This window comes from Pelophylax lessonae, assembly GCF_965119305.1.
Source record: "Pelophylax lessonae genome assembly, chromosome: 12".
Classification (NCBI taxonomy): domain Eukaryota; kingdom Metazoa; phylum Chordata; class Amphibia; order Anura; family Ranidae; genus Pelophylax; species Pelophylax lessonae.
The window spans coordinates 50,884,771-50,901,276 of record NC_138779.1 but is presented as its reverse complement, the minus strand read 5'-3'; the positions used below and the strand labels follow the sequence as shown (position 1 = coordinate 50,901,276).

General features: G+C 44.2%; 1 protein-coding gene across 4 annotated transcripts in view; it reads right to left on the bottom strand.

The window, feature by feature from the left end:
* KIRREL3 (kirre like nephrin family adhesion molecule 3) overlaps positions 1–16,506 on the bottom strand; it is a 1,274,477-nt gene that overhangs the window by 315,064 nt on the left and 942,907 nt on the right. The window lies entirely within an intron of this gene.

The window sequence follows — 16,506 nt, the reverse complement described above, 5'->3', positions numbered from 1 at the left end:
TTAAAGGGTATTTATTGAAAATAAAAGCAGCGCTTTATTAAATATATAAAGTAGCATGTTTCTGCGGAGTCTCAGTGTCCAGATTACAATATACAGACTTATACTATATTCAGTCTTGCTCCAGTCATTCAGTTATATCTGTGAGGCCACAAGAGGCGGAGGGGTGGAGTCTCATGGTGATGTCAACGGATGACCATACCCCATGACTATATAAGAACAGGCAGACATCAGAGATCACACAAAAGTGGGAGCCAGTGTCGGAAGGAGGACCAGGTCAGCGGCGAAGAAGAAAGCAGCAGCAGAGAAGACAACAGAAGAGAAGACAACACCGGAGGGAGAAGACCGGAGCAAGAACACAGCACCAGGAAGGAGAAGATCGGAGGCAGAACACATCGGTGGTGGAACTGGAGAGAGAAGACACATTGGAGCTACGAGGGGGGACATTCTTCACTTTTAATAAAGGACTTGTCTCTTGTTTTTATTTACACTACACTCCATTTTAAAAAGCGGAAGTAAACCCTCATTAAAAAAAATGAGAAAAAAAACCTGTAAAGACAGACACATAATGAGCTAGTATGCATTGCATACTAGCTCATTATGAAATACTTACCTTAAAACGAAACCCCCGCAGTGCCGCCCGCTCAGCGACAGGGCGGCCAACATGTCCGGCCGTCCTGCTTCCTCGTTCGCATCCTCCGGCCATCTGATTGGCCGGGGGCACGGTTACATCACTCCTGCGCATGCGTGCGGGAGCCGCCGTTCACGTCATAGGGCTCTGAAGGAACGGCACGGGTGGCCGTTCCTTCAGAGCGTATGCGCCGATGACGTCATCGGCTGCATGCAATATAAATATCTCCTAAACGGTGCAAGTTTAGGAGATATTTATAGCACCTATAGGTAAGCCTTAATATAGGCTTACCTATAGGTTAAAGACTTTAAGGTGAGTTTACAACCTCTTTAAGGGGTGAATGGGTAGGGGTACAATGTAGCCCATACTGATTCACATGGGGGGGGCAGGATCTGGGGGCCCCCTTGTTAAAAAGGGATTCCAGTTTTCGATAAGCCTCCTACCCACAGAGCCCCTCAACCACCGCTCTGGGTTGTCAGGAAGAGGTTCTTGTCCCCATGTCAACAAGGGAACAAGGTGCTTTGGGCTCAGGGGTGCAGAGCCCCCCCTGCCTCAAAACACCCACCCCAGCTGTTGAGGGCATGTGGCCTGGTATGGTCTGGGGGGGCGCTCGGGTGTCCCCCCCCCCTTTCCGACCTGCCGGGCTGCATGCTGGGATAAGGGTCTGGTATGGATTTAGGGGGGGGGGCGCTGTTTTTTTTTAAATTTTGGTATGGGGTCACCCCCTTAAAATTCATACTAGACTCAAAGAACATGGTATGGTCGGATCAAAGTCAGATCCTGTTAATTGAAGTCGCATGAAAGTCGGGCATGAAGTCACAGGGTCGCTAAGTCGGATCAGAAGTCGTACGACTTTCATGTCAGATCAGTGTAAACATAGCCTCAAACCCACTTGTATTGTGATAACACAGGTGCCACATCGCAAATGATTATGCTTTACAGCTCACATTGTTATTGCAGACTTTCCTTTGGAAATGTCCCCCAGTGTGAGAAAAATTGTTCCTGTTTTTCCATTTTTTTGCACCCCTACATTGTATTGCTGTTGTGTTATGGAGATCTGTTGGGGCCAATTCTGAATGAAGGAAAATGCATAGCACCCTGAATTTGGTTGTGCACTTCTGCACAACAATGTTGTGAACAAACCGTTCACAACCGAGATTTAAATTAAAGGCACAAGGGTTTTGTGTCAGTTTTCATGGGCTGGCTTTAAATCGCATGAATTATTTAATTTAAATGTTGCAGTGCATCACAACACAGAGACAGAACTTATCTTTGGGTTGCAGCATGTTGAGAAAAATGCTATGTTCAGTTTTAGGTGCACTGTGGTACATTGGCAGCATATTAAAGTGAAATGATTGTCTTAAAGGCTAAGTTCACCTTTAGGAAAAAAAATTATAAATGCACATGAATTGCAAAAAAGTGCATTTTTTTCCCCACAGGATTGTGGGTGCAAGTCAGGCTCAGGCACACTCTCCCTCCAGTTTTTTTGCCCATACCTCTGTCCTCTATACAGGCTTTTAGTTAGAAAGCTGGAGGAAGTGTCAATGGATTACGAGTGAGCTGATCAGTAGGGATGATCAAACGGTTTGGGTCGACCATCGGTTCAACCCGAACATTGACTGTTCAAAATTCGACCGAATTCGGAACTTTTTTGCGGAAAAAGTTTGGAATTCGGCAACCAGAACCGACCAAAATGCAATGGGACAGGAACTGGGCTTTAAAAGCCCGTGATTGGACCAGAAACATCAGTAAAAGCCAATTGAGGGGGCAGGAGGATGCTAGGAATGTGATTGGAGTGACTAGGGGGTCCAGAGGCCAATCAGTAGTGAATACGCCCCCCAGTATAGCACATAGCCCCGCCAAATCTCTAGCACTGTAATACAGGGGCTGTGGAAGAGAGTGGAAGCAGTTCTGTTACTCCTGCTGCAAAAGTGTCATTTAGCAATTATTAGTGTGAGGAAAGGGATATCTAGTGTAGTTAGGGTACTATATACCACTATAGTTAGATTCAATAATCTAGCTTCTGTAGGGAAAGTGTTAAGTGTCAGGGTGACCGTAGTGTAGTTTAAAGTGAACTGACTCTGACTGCTATGCCAGGGTGACCAAACTCTTCCATGTCAGGGTGACCGCCAGAGAAAAAAGATCATTTGTCTTAGAATTGCAGTAGAGCAGGGATGGGGCTCCGCTACTTTCACACCTGGGCGTTTTTGTTTCAGGCGTTTATTGGGCTTTTTTGTGGACGTCTTTGGAGGCAGGCATGACATCTTAACTTCTGTGTAGGGGTATATATACACACACACACATATATGTATGTATACACATACACACATATAGGTGTGAAAGTAGCGGAACCCCATCCCTGCGCTAATGAAATTATTTGCAGGGATGGGGTTCCGCTCCTATCACACCTGTATGTGTGTATGTGTATATTTTGCTAAAATTAAAATTGCAGCAACTCAAAATGATACTCAGTAGTTTGTATGGCCCCCACATGCTTGTATGCATGCCTGACAGCATCACGGCATGCTCCTAATGAGGCGACCGCTGGTGTCCTGGGGTATTCCCTCCCAGATCTGGACCAGGGCATCACTGAGCTCCTGAATAGCCTGAGGTGCAACTTGGTGGCGTCGGATGGACTGAAACATAATGCCCCAGAAGTATTCTATTGGATTTAGGTCAGGCGAGCGTGGGGGCCATTCAATGGTATCAATTTCCTTATCTTCCAGGAACTGACTGAATGCTCTTGCCACATGAGCCTGGGCATTGTCATGCACCAGGAGGAACCCAGGACCCACTGCACCAGCATAGGGTCTGACAATGGGTCCAAGGATTTCATCCTGATACCTAATGGCAGTCAGGGTGCCATTGTCTGGCCTGTAGAGGTCTGTGTGTCCCTCCATGGATATGCCTCCTCAGAGCATTACTGACCCACTACTAAACTGGTCATGCTGAACGATGTTACAGGCAGTATAACGTTCTCCATGGCTTCTCAAGACCCTTTCACAGCTGTCACATGTGCTTAGGGTGAACCTGCTCTCATCTGTAAAAAGCACAGGGCACCAGAGGTGGACCTGCCAATTCTGGTGTTCAATAGCAAACAAGCTCCATGGTGACGGGCAGTGAGCACAGGGCCCACTAGAGGAAGTCTGTTTTTTCTGATTGTTTTGTCAGAAACATTCACACCAGTGGCCTGCTGGAGGTCATTTTGTAGGGCTGTGGCAATGCTCATCCCATTTCTCCCTGCACAAAGGAGCAGATACTGGTCCTGGTGATGGGTTAAGGACCTTCCACGGCCCTGTCCAGCTCTCCTAGAGTAATTGCCTCTCTGGTGGAATTTCCTGCATGCTCTTGAGACTTTGCTGGAAGAAACAGCAAACCTTCTGGCAATGGCAGGTATTGATGTGCCATCCTGGAGGAGTTGGACTGACTATGCAACCTATATAGGGTCCAGGTATCACCTCATGCTACCAGTAATGACACTTACCCTAGCCAAATGCAAAACTAGTGAAAAACAGTCAGAAAATATGAGTAGGGAAAACATTCTCAGTTGAATCTACCTGTAAAAACTTTCCTGTTTTGCCTCTTGGTTCCCATCCAGTGCACCTGTTGTTAATTTCATTACCACCAAATCAGCTGAAACTGATTACCAACCCCCCTCTGCTACCTAGCTAACCAGATCAATATCCAAGGAGTTTAATTGACTTGATGCTACACTCTGATTACAATTTTTTTGAGCAGTATATATATATATATATATAAAATATACACACACACAATATACAGTATATGAACTACAAATCCCTTTAAGGTGCACTTGTCTCAATATGGGGACTGCCATTGACAAATTATTTTAAAAGTTGCTGGTTGCATGGCTTGCATGCTTATGCTAAAGCTAAAATATTTTGTGAGTTGCTAATCTAGTAAATATGCAGTCAGTGAATTTAAAACTCCCAATCTGCCTTTAGTTTCAGTGTTGGTAACTTAATAAGAAAATTGATGCCAGGAAAGTAGCAATGCCTTCAGTTACTTGCATTATGAAAGAGGTAGAGGCTAGATTGCTTTAGTCACTATTTGTTGCAGATGCCTAAAAGCTGCTTTATTAATGACCCTGTGAATCCAGTACACAATGTGCATTCCTTTGATAGTTTATTTATCAAGCCCTGATTTATGGAGACACCATGGAGCCCAAAAACGCGCTGGTAATGTACAAGGACTTTGCTTGAACTTTTTATTAGAGTACATTTATTTTGGACTTTGGCAACAGTTTTCATCTGAAGTGACAGTCTAAGCTAAGTTGGCAGAACCTTTCTCTTTCCACCCAAAATACCGCTGCAAAGCTCGGATAGGGTCAGACAAGCTCTCTGTTTGTACACTAAACAACTGCCATCTGAGTGGTTGCTAGAGGCAACACAAACACTTCCATTTTTCCAGCTGTTTTACAGTAAATTGGCCCTAGAGAAGGTAAGACATCTGGTACCAGCAGCTAACTATAACAATTCCTCTCGTGTGTGAGGGAAAACAGCCAATTTATTCAGCAAGCCTTTCAATTAATGAGAATATTATGACAGCTATAATAACAGATTAGAGATTCGAATTTCAAGGCTTTGACGTGAAAACAATTCAAGCTATAGAATTGCTAATGTTAAAATTTTTCAATCAAATTTTATTTGACCATAAAATGTTGCAACTCATATTTTATTGTGGTTCCAGATCTAAACAATCCAGATTCATTACTAATTGTATTTAATAATGTAATATACTTCGGCACTAACATATTATTAGTGTAAAAAATGTTTTAGCGTTGTTGGCTTCTCGTTTCCGAAGTCCGCCACGTCTGAAATTAATATTACACTTGGATGTAATCTTTTCAGAGACATTTAGTGCTTTGTAGTTGCATGATTGGGTTTCTGATGAAAAGAATTTATGATTTATACAATATATGAGTATACTTCGATCGTTATGTTTTCATAACAAAATAGAAAAGGTCAAATGACACATTTAAGTCCCTTCACCTTTTGCACATAATACAGACACAAACGACACATTTATACAAAAATGAGATGTCAGTGGAAACCTTTGCTTTATACAATATAAAGACACATAGACAGGCTAAGAACAGACACAGGTCCGTAAAATTATTCCTTTCATGAATTCCAGTTGTGTCGGCCCCTGAAAGGTGAACTAGATACCACTTATATGTTAAAAAACAGTTACAGCTATACAGGGCTTTTTTTCTCAGAAAATGCTGGGTCCTGGAACTCACCCTCCCTGGCCAACTCCCCGCCCCAACCATGCTCACAACTCTACGCCTTCCTCAGAGATGAAAATTACATGGTTTCCAAATAGTGGGTGTGATCGAGGCTCAGAACTGTGTACTGCAAAAGGCACAAGGTTCAGAAAAGGGAAGCACACAGAGTACAGGACTCAGGAGTACGTAATGGGCAGTGCTGAGGAGAGGGGTACATGGAAGCTCAATTTGGCACTCCTGGATGATGAGAAGGTGAGTCAATTCTTTGAGGATTTTTTTCAGGCACAGGTATCGATCATGGTCTTTAGCAGAAGTCAGAGTGCTGGGAGCTTAGAAAACAAAGGATCGTTACATTTTTCAAGGCCATAGGAAGAAAGAAACAGCTTGATAAGTGTGTAACCTACCAGCATTTGCGGAGGAAGCTTGAAAGGCTTGTATCAAATAATGAGGATCCGGAGAGGATCTCTGAAGTGAAACTCTTGCTCAGGGACTGTCAATATGACAGGCATGCCTGATTTGGTTCTGGAAAGGGATTATGGGAAATATCACCCGACCCATACCAGAATTGCAAACAAGGTAGAGCAGTTAAGTCAGTTGTAGGCCTGGTTGACAGTATAAGTTCCTTGACCAAGTCCAAGTCTGGGAAACCGCCAGGTCATATTATGCTGACCTCTGGGGCAGGAGGGACCTTGATTGGGCAGGCATGTCAGGTTTTCTGGATTCTTTTCCAGGACTGGGAAATGGCAGTTCTTTGACAGAGGACATCACTGCAGTTGAGGTTAGAGAGGTTAGAGAGTGGACCGTTGTGCGGAGTGCCTTTGGGCATTCCTGGTGAGCCTCCTTTGAGGGTTATGGCCTATACTGATGACTTATCTGTTATCTGAGACTTATCTGTTATCTGAGTAACTTTTCTGGATGGGAGAGGAAGGCGATATCTTCGAGCTTCCGGACACCTTCTTAGAGGCCCGGCAGGAAATTAAAGTTTTGGGCATCAAATTTGGTCCCGGCGATTACGGCCTTATAAATTAGGAAAGCAGGCTACAAGATGCCGATGTCAAGGTTGCCAGCTGGAAAAATTGGAAACTCTCTTACAGGGAAAGGATTAACCTGATTTTCCAGCTTTTATGGGGGAACAAACTGAATCTCATAGGTATGTAACTTACCTTCCCAGGAGGATGGGTGGCCTAGGTATGGTCAACCCGGTGGTATTTTTTTCTCTAATATTTTTGAAACATCATTTTGGTAACATGCTGGCAGAGGAACCGCCTGGGTAGGTTGGTATTTTTAAGTCCTGGTTTAGGCTTTTTCTGGGAAGCTGAGAGAATGACGGACCAATGAAAACATGGTAAGCTGCTGGCTTATGTTGCCCTGTGCCTGAAATTGCTTCGTCAGTAGCAAGTGACGGCAGAGGAAATTAAGTCTCTTCCTAGGAAGGCCCTGGAGAGTAGGGTTGTTGAATCTGCCTTTAGTGAGCCACTGGCCTTGAGGGATTGCCCAGGTCCTGTTATGAGGGAGGGTCTGCGCTTGATTAATCTGGAGAGAATCCCTTTGAAGTTTTTGGATTTGGCCTAGCTCTTGTTCTGTTTCAGACTCTATGTGGAGGGCAACTTGAAGCATCGCTCTGTGGAGAACCGTGGTTGCCCAAGGGTGGAGTGTGGCGGTGTGGAGGGGACGATGGACCATTTCTTGCTTCAGTGCCCCTTGAATATAGAAGTCTATAAGCAGGTGGGTGGGGCTCTGGGCATCCCTTTCCTTTCCCGCTTGAGTTATGCATAGTGGTCACACGGGTCGTTTGAGATGCATCGGGATTTTGATTTGAGACACTTTTTCTAGTTAGCTTAGTAGTCTGTTACTTCAATTGGAATTCACGATGTCAGTTTTCCACTCAGAAAAAAGTTGTTCCTGTCGAAGGGTGAGTTTGGGAAGATTCGGGGTCTTGAGAAGGACAGGTGGTGGCTGGGGGCCTGGACTAAGGCGTGAAGAAATGTCAGGTCCCCATGGCTGCTGTCTGTCAGCCTCTGGGTGTGCAGCTTTCTTCTGTCCTTTCACATCCCCTAGATTTTTATAAGATTGGATTTTTAGAAAAAGGCTGCATGCATGGGATAACTGTAATTATTTCTTAGCCTGAGGGTGTGTTTAGGTGGAGGTTAGGGCTTTGTTGTGCATTATAATAATAATAACAGGTATATTGGTTCGTATATTTGGTTCTGTTTATATTTTCTGGCAAAAAGCTTTTTTTATGCTGAAGTAAGCTCCTTTTTCTTTGTTTATATATTGTTTATGTATTCTGTATATATGTAAATATGTTTTTCTTATGTTGCATGTTTGTAATATTTTTAATAAACAAAATTTTACACTCTAATTTACTATCACACTTTGTTATACATTTATAGAGTCCTGTTTGTTGCCTAGGTGTGTTGCAGTGGCTGTAGGATACCCAAAAACATACAATCCTTTCTCAATACGATCATCCTATATCAACAAGTAGCCTGTTTCATAGCAAATCAGGTTTTGGTTTACTGCACTCACTGGGGGTTTCACACAGTCATTCTGTCCACGGCCCTTTTATCCTTCCCAAGGAATAACTTTACTTTCTTTGTAAACCCACACATCCCAAGTCTCCCAAAGCCCCCAGCATCGCCACAAGATTCAAAGTTTATTAAATAATCCTCATTAGCAGGAAAATTGGGTTACAATGATTAATGCTGCAGTGGTTCTTTTGAGTGACAAAACTAGGTAATCCATTAATTAGACACATTCTGTAAGAGAGAAAAGACTTGTTCATCTGGATGGAAAAGGTTTCAAGCCTTGCTTGTGATATGTGACCACTATGGATTTAGAAAATTAGAACGCAACTCATTAAAGCTCACCAAGTCTTGTTTGTTGATTAGCATTTATGTGCTCTGATAAATAAACCCCACTAAATATAGCATGGGTCTTGGAGAATTAGACACGGTATCAGAAAAATGTGACTAATCCAAAAGTCATAAAAATAAAGAAAAAAGTCTTGGCAAGTGAAAGTTCAGAGAAATTTTGAAAAGGGCCTATTTAAAGAATGGCTCTCAAATGGAATAATTGAGTACTTAACAAATACCCAAGTGACCCAATACTGACTAAAATCAAATCAGAATGCACAGAGAGGAAAATCTATTGGAATTGTAGGCCACACTCCCGCATAATCTCACTTAACTTAACTAGAATAATAACACTGACCCCAGTTTTGGCAAAGAAAAGGCCGCGGCACTCTTTATTGGTTTAAATAAATAAATTAAATCATAACAATTACTTTGAATAGTTAAATCATTCAATTCAATTGAATCATCAATTACTTGCTTGTAAAAACACTCAAACTGAAATAACTTATAATTGCTCAGTTATAAAACAACTCGAGCAACAATAAACATAAAATACCATACGAAATACAATGTCCCCCCTAGTATACTAGGGTGACCCAACCACACAAAGGTGCACGCGACAAAGGGAGGGGGGGCGGGGAACTTTCTTCTTTGTGCTCTTCGGTGCAAAAGGAAGCACCCCAGCCCAAACCAAGCTTATAAAGCCTCTGCCCCAGCTTGCTAGAACCTTCCCTGCACACCGATTGGCGGATACCTGCTGTATGCTCAGGTAAAATTAACCTCCTACTAGCCTAAACCTGTAAACCTATACCCCTATGCTTACCTGACAGAACTGCTAATGGTGGCCACAATCCCACACAAGTGGCCACATAATGTGCCCCCTTTTATATGGAATTGTAGGCCACACTCCCGCATAATCTCACTTAACTTAACTAGAATAATAACACTGACCCCAGTTTTGGCAAAGAAAAGGCCGCGGCACTCTTTATTGGTTTAAATAAATAAATTAAATCATAACAATTACTTTGAATAGTTAAATCATTCAATTCAATTGAATCATCAATTACTTGCTTGTAAAAACACTCAAACTGAAATAACTTATAATTGCTCAGTTATAAAACAACTCGAGCAACAATAAACATAAAATACCATACGAAATACAATGTCCCCACCAGCCGGGCTTGAGCAACAAGGACGGCCCTACCCCACCACCGCGGCCCTTTCAATGCTACACTGCAGCCCTAGATTTAAAATATCAATCCCCACATCTGAAAGGTGAATGCCATCCTGGCGATAGAGCCCCTGGATGCCACCCTCCAGATCCACATGCCTATAGGACAAGCCGCCAATAGACGGCATAAACTTTTCCATTGCCCTATTTACCCTTTTCCTCATCTTCTCCATGACTTTCCTCTGCGATGAGGAAAGCCAAGGAAGCCGAGGAACTATTTCAGAAAATACCACCACTGTCCCTGGAGACGAGAGGGAAAATAAATGCAAATCTCTCTTAATCTTAAATAGTAAGTCCAAAGTTTTAATATTACCAAGGTCATTACCCCCAGCGTGAATAACCACGATGGACGGAGGAGGCCAAACTTGGAACAATCTAGACAAATGAAAGTACAGCTGGTGCCACTGCAAGCCTCTAATTCCTTTCCAAAATAATTTAAACTCCAGAGGTAGTGCTAAATTTGTACTGTAAATACGATGTGAAGATCTTTTCCTCGCCCAAAAAATGAATGAGTGGCCCAAGATCCAGACTGTTCGCTGAAAACCTGAAGGATTCAAATAAACAAGTTAGTCCTTACATACACTTTAAAACATTTTGATTTCCACCTTCCCATACTTTGTATTACCCTGTCCGAAAATCCCCTTCTAGCTGCCTCTGATGCTGCCCCTATCCTGAATGAATGTGAGGAAAACCTAAAATTTTTTAAGCCCAGCCGCTCTAAGCTTTTTCGTAAAACAAAATCTAATTGATATTTTGTGAGTGGAGTGGAATCCATGTGGACCAAAAAAACGCCCACCACCAACCAAATTGATTGACCATGCCCAACGGGCAAACACCCTGATTATGCTGAGCCTTAATAGTAATTGCCACACCTCTCCCCAGAGTGTCCGACTTTGAGCGACGTAACCAAATCTGGACATCTTCCCTGCCTACCACTACCTGATCATATAAAAGGCCTCCCTCAGTCTTATTTGACAAAGGTAGCAGCTCAGAGATGCGGAGCGCCTCAAAAAAGGTCAATACAAAAGCCATTCTGAACAACAGTGCTTCATAGTCAGAATTACACACTAATGAGGTCATACCGCAGATATCCCCCAATAACTCAATAGAAATAGGTCTCCTGTCATCTGTTACCGCCACCTTCCTCCTATAACCTTTCAATGCTTGCTGTACCGAAAAATAGGTCGTACAAGCCGGAAAACCTTTCAGGCGGCAGAAAAAAGAGATGCCCGCCAATGTCTTACGTAAATAACTATAAGACAGTTTCCGCTGCATCAAAGAACCCATAAACTCCAGAACCAGACATTCCTCCGGTCGACCCTCCATCTTGCCCTTTGCCTCCATGAAAGCCAATCAACTCTTCCAGGCAGCAGAATAACTCGCCCATGTTCTGGGGGCCACTGATCCCTCGATCGACCTCTCGACTAAATCCCAACAACCGTCCAAACTCGGCTCGGAATCTCGGTACCTTTTTCGTCCGCCTCCGGCAACAGCTGGCGAAACGGTCCATCTGAAACCGAGATAGCGCATCGGCCAGATTATTCAAGACACCCGGTGTGTGTTTCGCCTTAAGCTATACATTGAGCTGTAAACACAAAAGGACAATCCTCCTGAGCACTCTAATCACACAAATGGACTTGGATGAGAGGCAGTTCACCGCGAACAAGACCCCTTTGTTGACAGTTTCCACCAGAATCCTTCTATTCGCGAAACATGCACCCCACAGTTCCAACGCCACTAAGATGGGGAACAGCTCCAACAAAACCACGTTTTTTGTCAGCTTTCCACTTTTCCATGACTCCAGCCATCCTGCACAACACCAATGCGTCTACCATATGGCCCCAAAGCCTCTAGAGCCCGCCACATCTCTAAACAAACGAAAGTCAAGGGCAAAAATGAAATCCTCCTGAAAAAATGAACGACCATTATACACCTTGAGAAATTCCGCCCAAACAGCCAAATCCTCCAGGTCACTAGTCAATCTGATGTGGGAAAAGGGGGCCTTCAAGCCCGAAGTAGACAAGTAAAGGCGCCTTGAAAACACCCTACCCATGGGCATAATTCTGCATGCAAACGCTAACAAACCCAAGAAAGACTGCATCTCCTTCAATAGGACCTTCCTCCTCGACATAAACAACCGCACCAGAGATTTCAGCTTTGGCACCTTATCCACAGGTAAACAGAACTCCATACGATCCGTATCAATGTGAATGTCCATAAAAATTATTTTTGTAGTATTCAAGCAAGTTTTTTCCTCCGCCAGAGGAACCCCAAAATCTTTCGCCACTCCCCTAAAGATTTGCAACAAACTAAGACAATCCACAGAATCTGGTGGGCCCACGAACAAAAATCGTCCAGGTAATGCAAAACTCCCACACTACCCGACTTAGCCGCTACCACCCAGTGCAAAAAGAAGAGAACGCCTCAAAGTAGGCACATGACACAGAACATCTCATAGGGAGGCTTTTGTCAAAGAAGTACATACCTTCCAGCTTAAAGCCCAAAGAATTAAATGCCACAGGTGATATAGGCAAAAGACGAAACGCGTACTTTATGTCCGCCTTCGCTAACAATGCCCCTTGGCCAAACAGCCTTATCATAGCAATGGCTTCTTCAAACGTGGCATACGACACTGAAGACAAATCTCCATCAATGTCGTCAATCAGTGAGCTTCCTTTCGGGTAAGAGAGGTGGTGTATGACACGGAATTCATTCAGCTCTTTTTTGGGGACCACTCCAAGCGGAGAAACACGAAAACTATCAAAAGGCGGATGCTCAAAAGGACCTGCCACCCTACCCAGCTCGATTTCCTTAAAAATCTTGTCCCTAACTACCTGTGGGAAGTTTTCCACCGACTTCAGATTGACAACCTCTGTACATCCTTTCCCTACAAATGGGGGCAAAGGGAAACCCTTCTCAAAACCTTCAATGAGAAAACTGGCCCTCTCCCTGTTTGGGTATCTGTCCAACCATGGAAGCATTCTTTCCAGCCTCACAAGCGTGCAGGCTTTTTGGAAAAAATATCCTTTGGAACTTGCCCCGACCCTACCGTAGCATTTTTTCTAAAGCACTTACTCACTGGATGTGGGCCAGAGCAAAATGAACATTCATGCTTAGAACGGCAAGCCGCATTCCAACGACATTGACTTTCGTTGAATGCGAAACAACAACCTTTGCGATAAGCTGCATTCTGAGTGTTCACCACCGGCTGCCTAGCAGGATTCTGCCTCTGCGGGGACATCAAGTTCAGCCAAAGGCCGACATCCTTCATACCCCATGTTAAAGAGGGGTGGACTGACAGCTTCTGACGAAAAGATTTGTCGTAATAGTACCAGCCCAGCCCCCCAAAGCTCTTGTAAGCTTCCAAGATAAAATCGAGGTGCCGAAATAGGCCCCCACACCCCTCAGGGTGCTTCTCAGCCATCAACCCCGCAAATATACAAAACGCCTGCAACCAGTTATGGAATGACCTAGGGGCCCCCCTGCGCCGCTCCTCATCCTGTTTGTCGTCTCTTTTATCAGTCCTAACCGACAGCTCCTTATGAGCAGGTAACAGTGTTAACAAGTCGACAAACTCGCTTAAGCCCAACACTCAAGTGGTAGCCCAGAGGTGACATCTCACATGGCATCGCGCCCTTCATACACACCTCAGGCACACCGCTACATCCCAGCAATGGTGCATGCGCGGACAAAACATTATTTTCCTTAGATAAACTTTGACTAATATTACTATGAGCGAAATTATCACCATAAGGAATGGAGACAGTAGATACTGCAGGTGAGAAATTAAGTTTACAGCTTGGCTGCTGCTGAACAGACACAACAGGCTTAACAGGCACAGGAGAAACAGCAGGGGAGACACGAGAAAAAGATTGCACCAAAGAAGATAAAGAGTTAATTAATATAGACAGATTCTGTACATTGCACAACTCACCAGCTGCTGGGGGGAGAACAGGCTGCTGCTCAGCTTCCTCCAGCAGCACACTGTCAGATGCTCCTGTTGTCTCATGCTGCGCTGTAGCCACTCCCACAGCAGGTGTTCTTGAAACTACAGGGATAATTCTCTGTGGAGATGGCAGACGCCTTCTCTTCCTCTCTGGGTCCGCCTGTTAGTTTTCAGCCCGCCCTCCGCCGCCCCTTCTTGGAGACAGGGAGGCTCGTCTTCTTTTAGATGCTTGGCGCATGTGCGCCTGGGACGTCTTCACCGCCATGACAACGCATGGCAGCTCTCCTGCAGGTACACACGCCGGCTTCTCAGGTGTCTTCTCTCTCTCTGCAGGCGCTTCTGCCTGTGAAGGAGCAGGGTGAACTTCAACCGCAACTTGCTCTGTAATTCCAGACATAGAGAGACAATGCCGCAGCCAGGCTTCTCCCCCCGCACTCTCTGCCTTCTCAATCAGCTGCTTCAATCAAGGCCTCCATGACAGCAGGTAAGAAAAAACCTCCTGGACTACTTCTGCTGAACTTTCTTCTTTGTGCTCTTCGGTGCAAAAGGAAGCACCCCAGCCCAAACCAAGCTTATAAAGCCTCTGCCCCAGCTTGCTAGAACCTTCCCTGCACACCGATTGGCGGATACCTGCTGTATGCTCAGGTAAAATTAACCTCCTACTAGCCTAAACCTGTAAACCTATACCCCTATGCTTACCTGACAGAACTGCTAATGGTGGCCACAATCCCACACAAGTGGCCACATAATGTGCCCCCTTTTATATTACAGAGAGAAAAGTTCAGGAGGTGAAAGTAAAAATAGAGACAATCTCACCTAAACTGAGAATGAATACTACCCAATGTGTAACTGCAAAAAAAAAAAAAAAAACATTGGTTAAAAATTAGGCTTTATTTCCATTAACTTATAATGGAGACACTTTTCACAGCCTTTTGTATACTGAACCATTTATATCACCCTGTAATCAGAGGAAATTACATACCAATAACTTGCTCCAGCAGCAGTAGTGGGAGCATTTATTTATAAGGGGTTGTAATGGAAGTAATCTCTAGCAGTCTCATATAAAATATCTCCAGTCTCTAACACTCTTCTGCAGCATATTTCCAACCTTCAACTATACCTGTAACATGGTGTCAGTCTCTAACATCTGTAGTACTACATATACTGAACAATACAGTATCTCACAAGTGAGTACATCCCTCGCATTTTTGAAAATATGTTATTATATCTTTGATACAATGTAAAGTAGTGAGTGTACAGCTTGTATAACAGTGTAAATTTGCTGTCCCCTCAAAATACCTCAACACACAGCCAATAATGTCTAAACTGATGGCAACAAAAGTGAGTACACCCATAAGTGAAAATGTCCAAATTGGGCCCAATTAGCCATTCTCCCTGCCCTGTGACTCGTTAGTTTTGCAAGGACTCAAGTGTGAATGGGGAGCAGGTGTGTTAAATTTGGTGTTATCGCTCTCACTCTCTCTTACTGGTCACTGGAAGTTCAACATGGTACCTCATAGCAAAGAACTCTCTGAGGATCTGAAAAAAGAATTGTTGCTCTACATAAAGATGGCCTAGGCTATAGGAAGATTGACAAGACCGTGAAACTGAGCTGCAGCACAGTGGCCAAGACCATACAGCAGTTTAACAGGACAGGTTCCACTCAAAAAAGGCCTCGTCATGGTCGACCAAAGAAGTCCAGTGCATGTACTCAGCGTCATATCCAGAGGTTGTCATGAGAAATATATGTATGAGTGCTGCCAGCATTGCTGCAGAGGTTGAAGGGGTAGGGGGTCAGCCTGTCAGTGATCACACAATACACCGCACACTGCATCAAATTGGTCTGAATGGCTGTCATCCCAGAAAGAAGTCTCTTTTTAAAGATGATGCACAAGAAAGCCCCCCAAACAGTTTGCTGAAGACAAGCAGACTAAGGACATAGATTACTGGAACCATGTCCTGTGGTCTGATGAGACCAAGATAAACGTATTTGGTTCAGATCGTGTCAAGCTTGTGTGGCAGCAACCAGGTGAGGAGTACAAAGACAAGTGTGTCCTACCTACAGTCAAGCATGGTGGTGGGAGTACCATGGTCTGGGGCTGCATGAGTGCTGCCGACACTGGGAAGCTACAGTTCATTGAGGGAATCATGAATGCCAACATGTACTGTGATATACTGAAACAGAGCACGATCCCCTCCCTTCATAGACTGGGCCGCAGGGCAGTATTCCAACATAAGGAACCCAAACATACCTCCAGGACGACCACTGGCCAAGCATGTCTCCAGATCTAAACCCTATTGACCATCTGTAGGGCATCCTCAAACAGAAGGTGGAGGAGTGCAAGGTCTCTAACATTCACCAGCTTCGTGAAGTCATCATGGAGGAGTGGAAGAGGACTCTGGTGGTAACCTGTGAAGCTCTGGTTAACTTGATGCCCAAGTGGGTTAAGGCAGTGCTGGAACATAATAATGGCCATACAAAATATTGATACTTTGGGTCCAATTTAGACATTTTGACTTTAGACATTATTGGCTGTGTGTTGAGTTATTTTGAGGGGACAGCAAATTTACACTGTTATCCAAGCTGTACACAAAAGA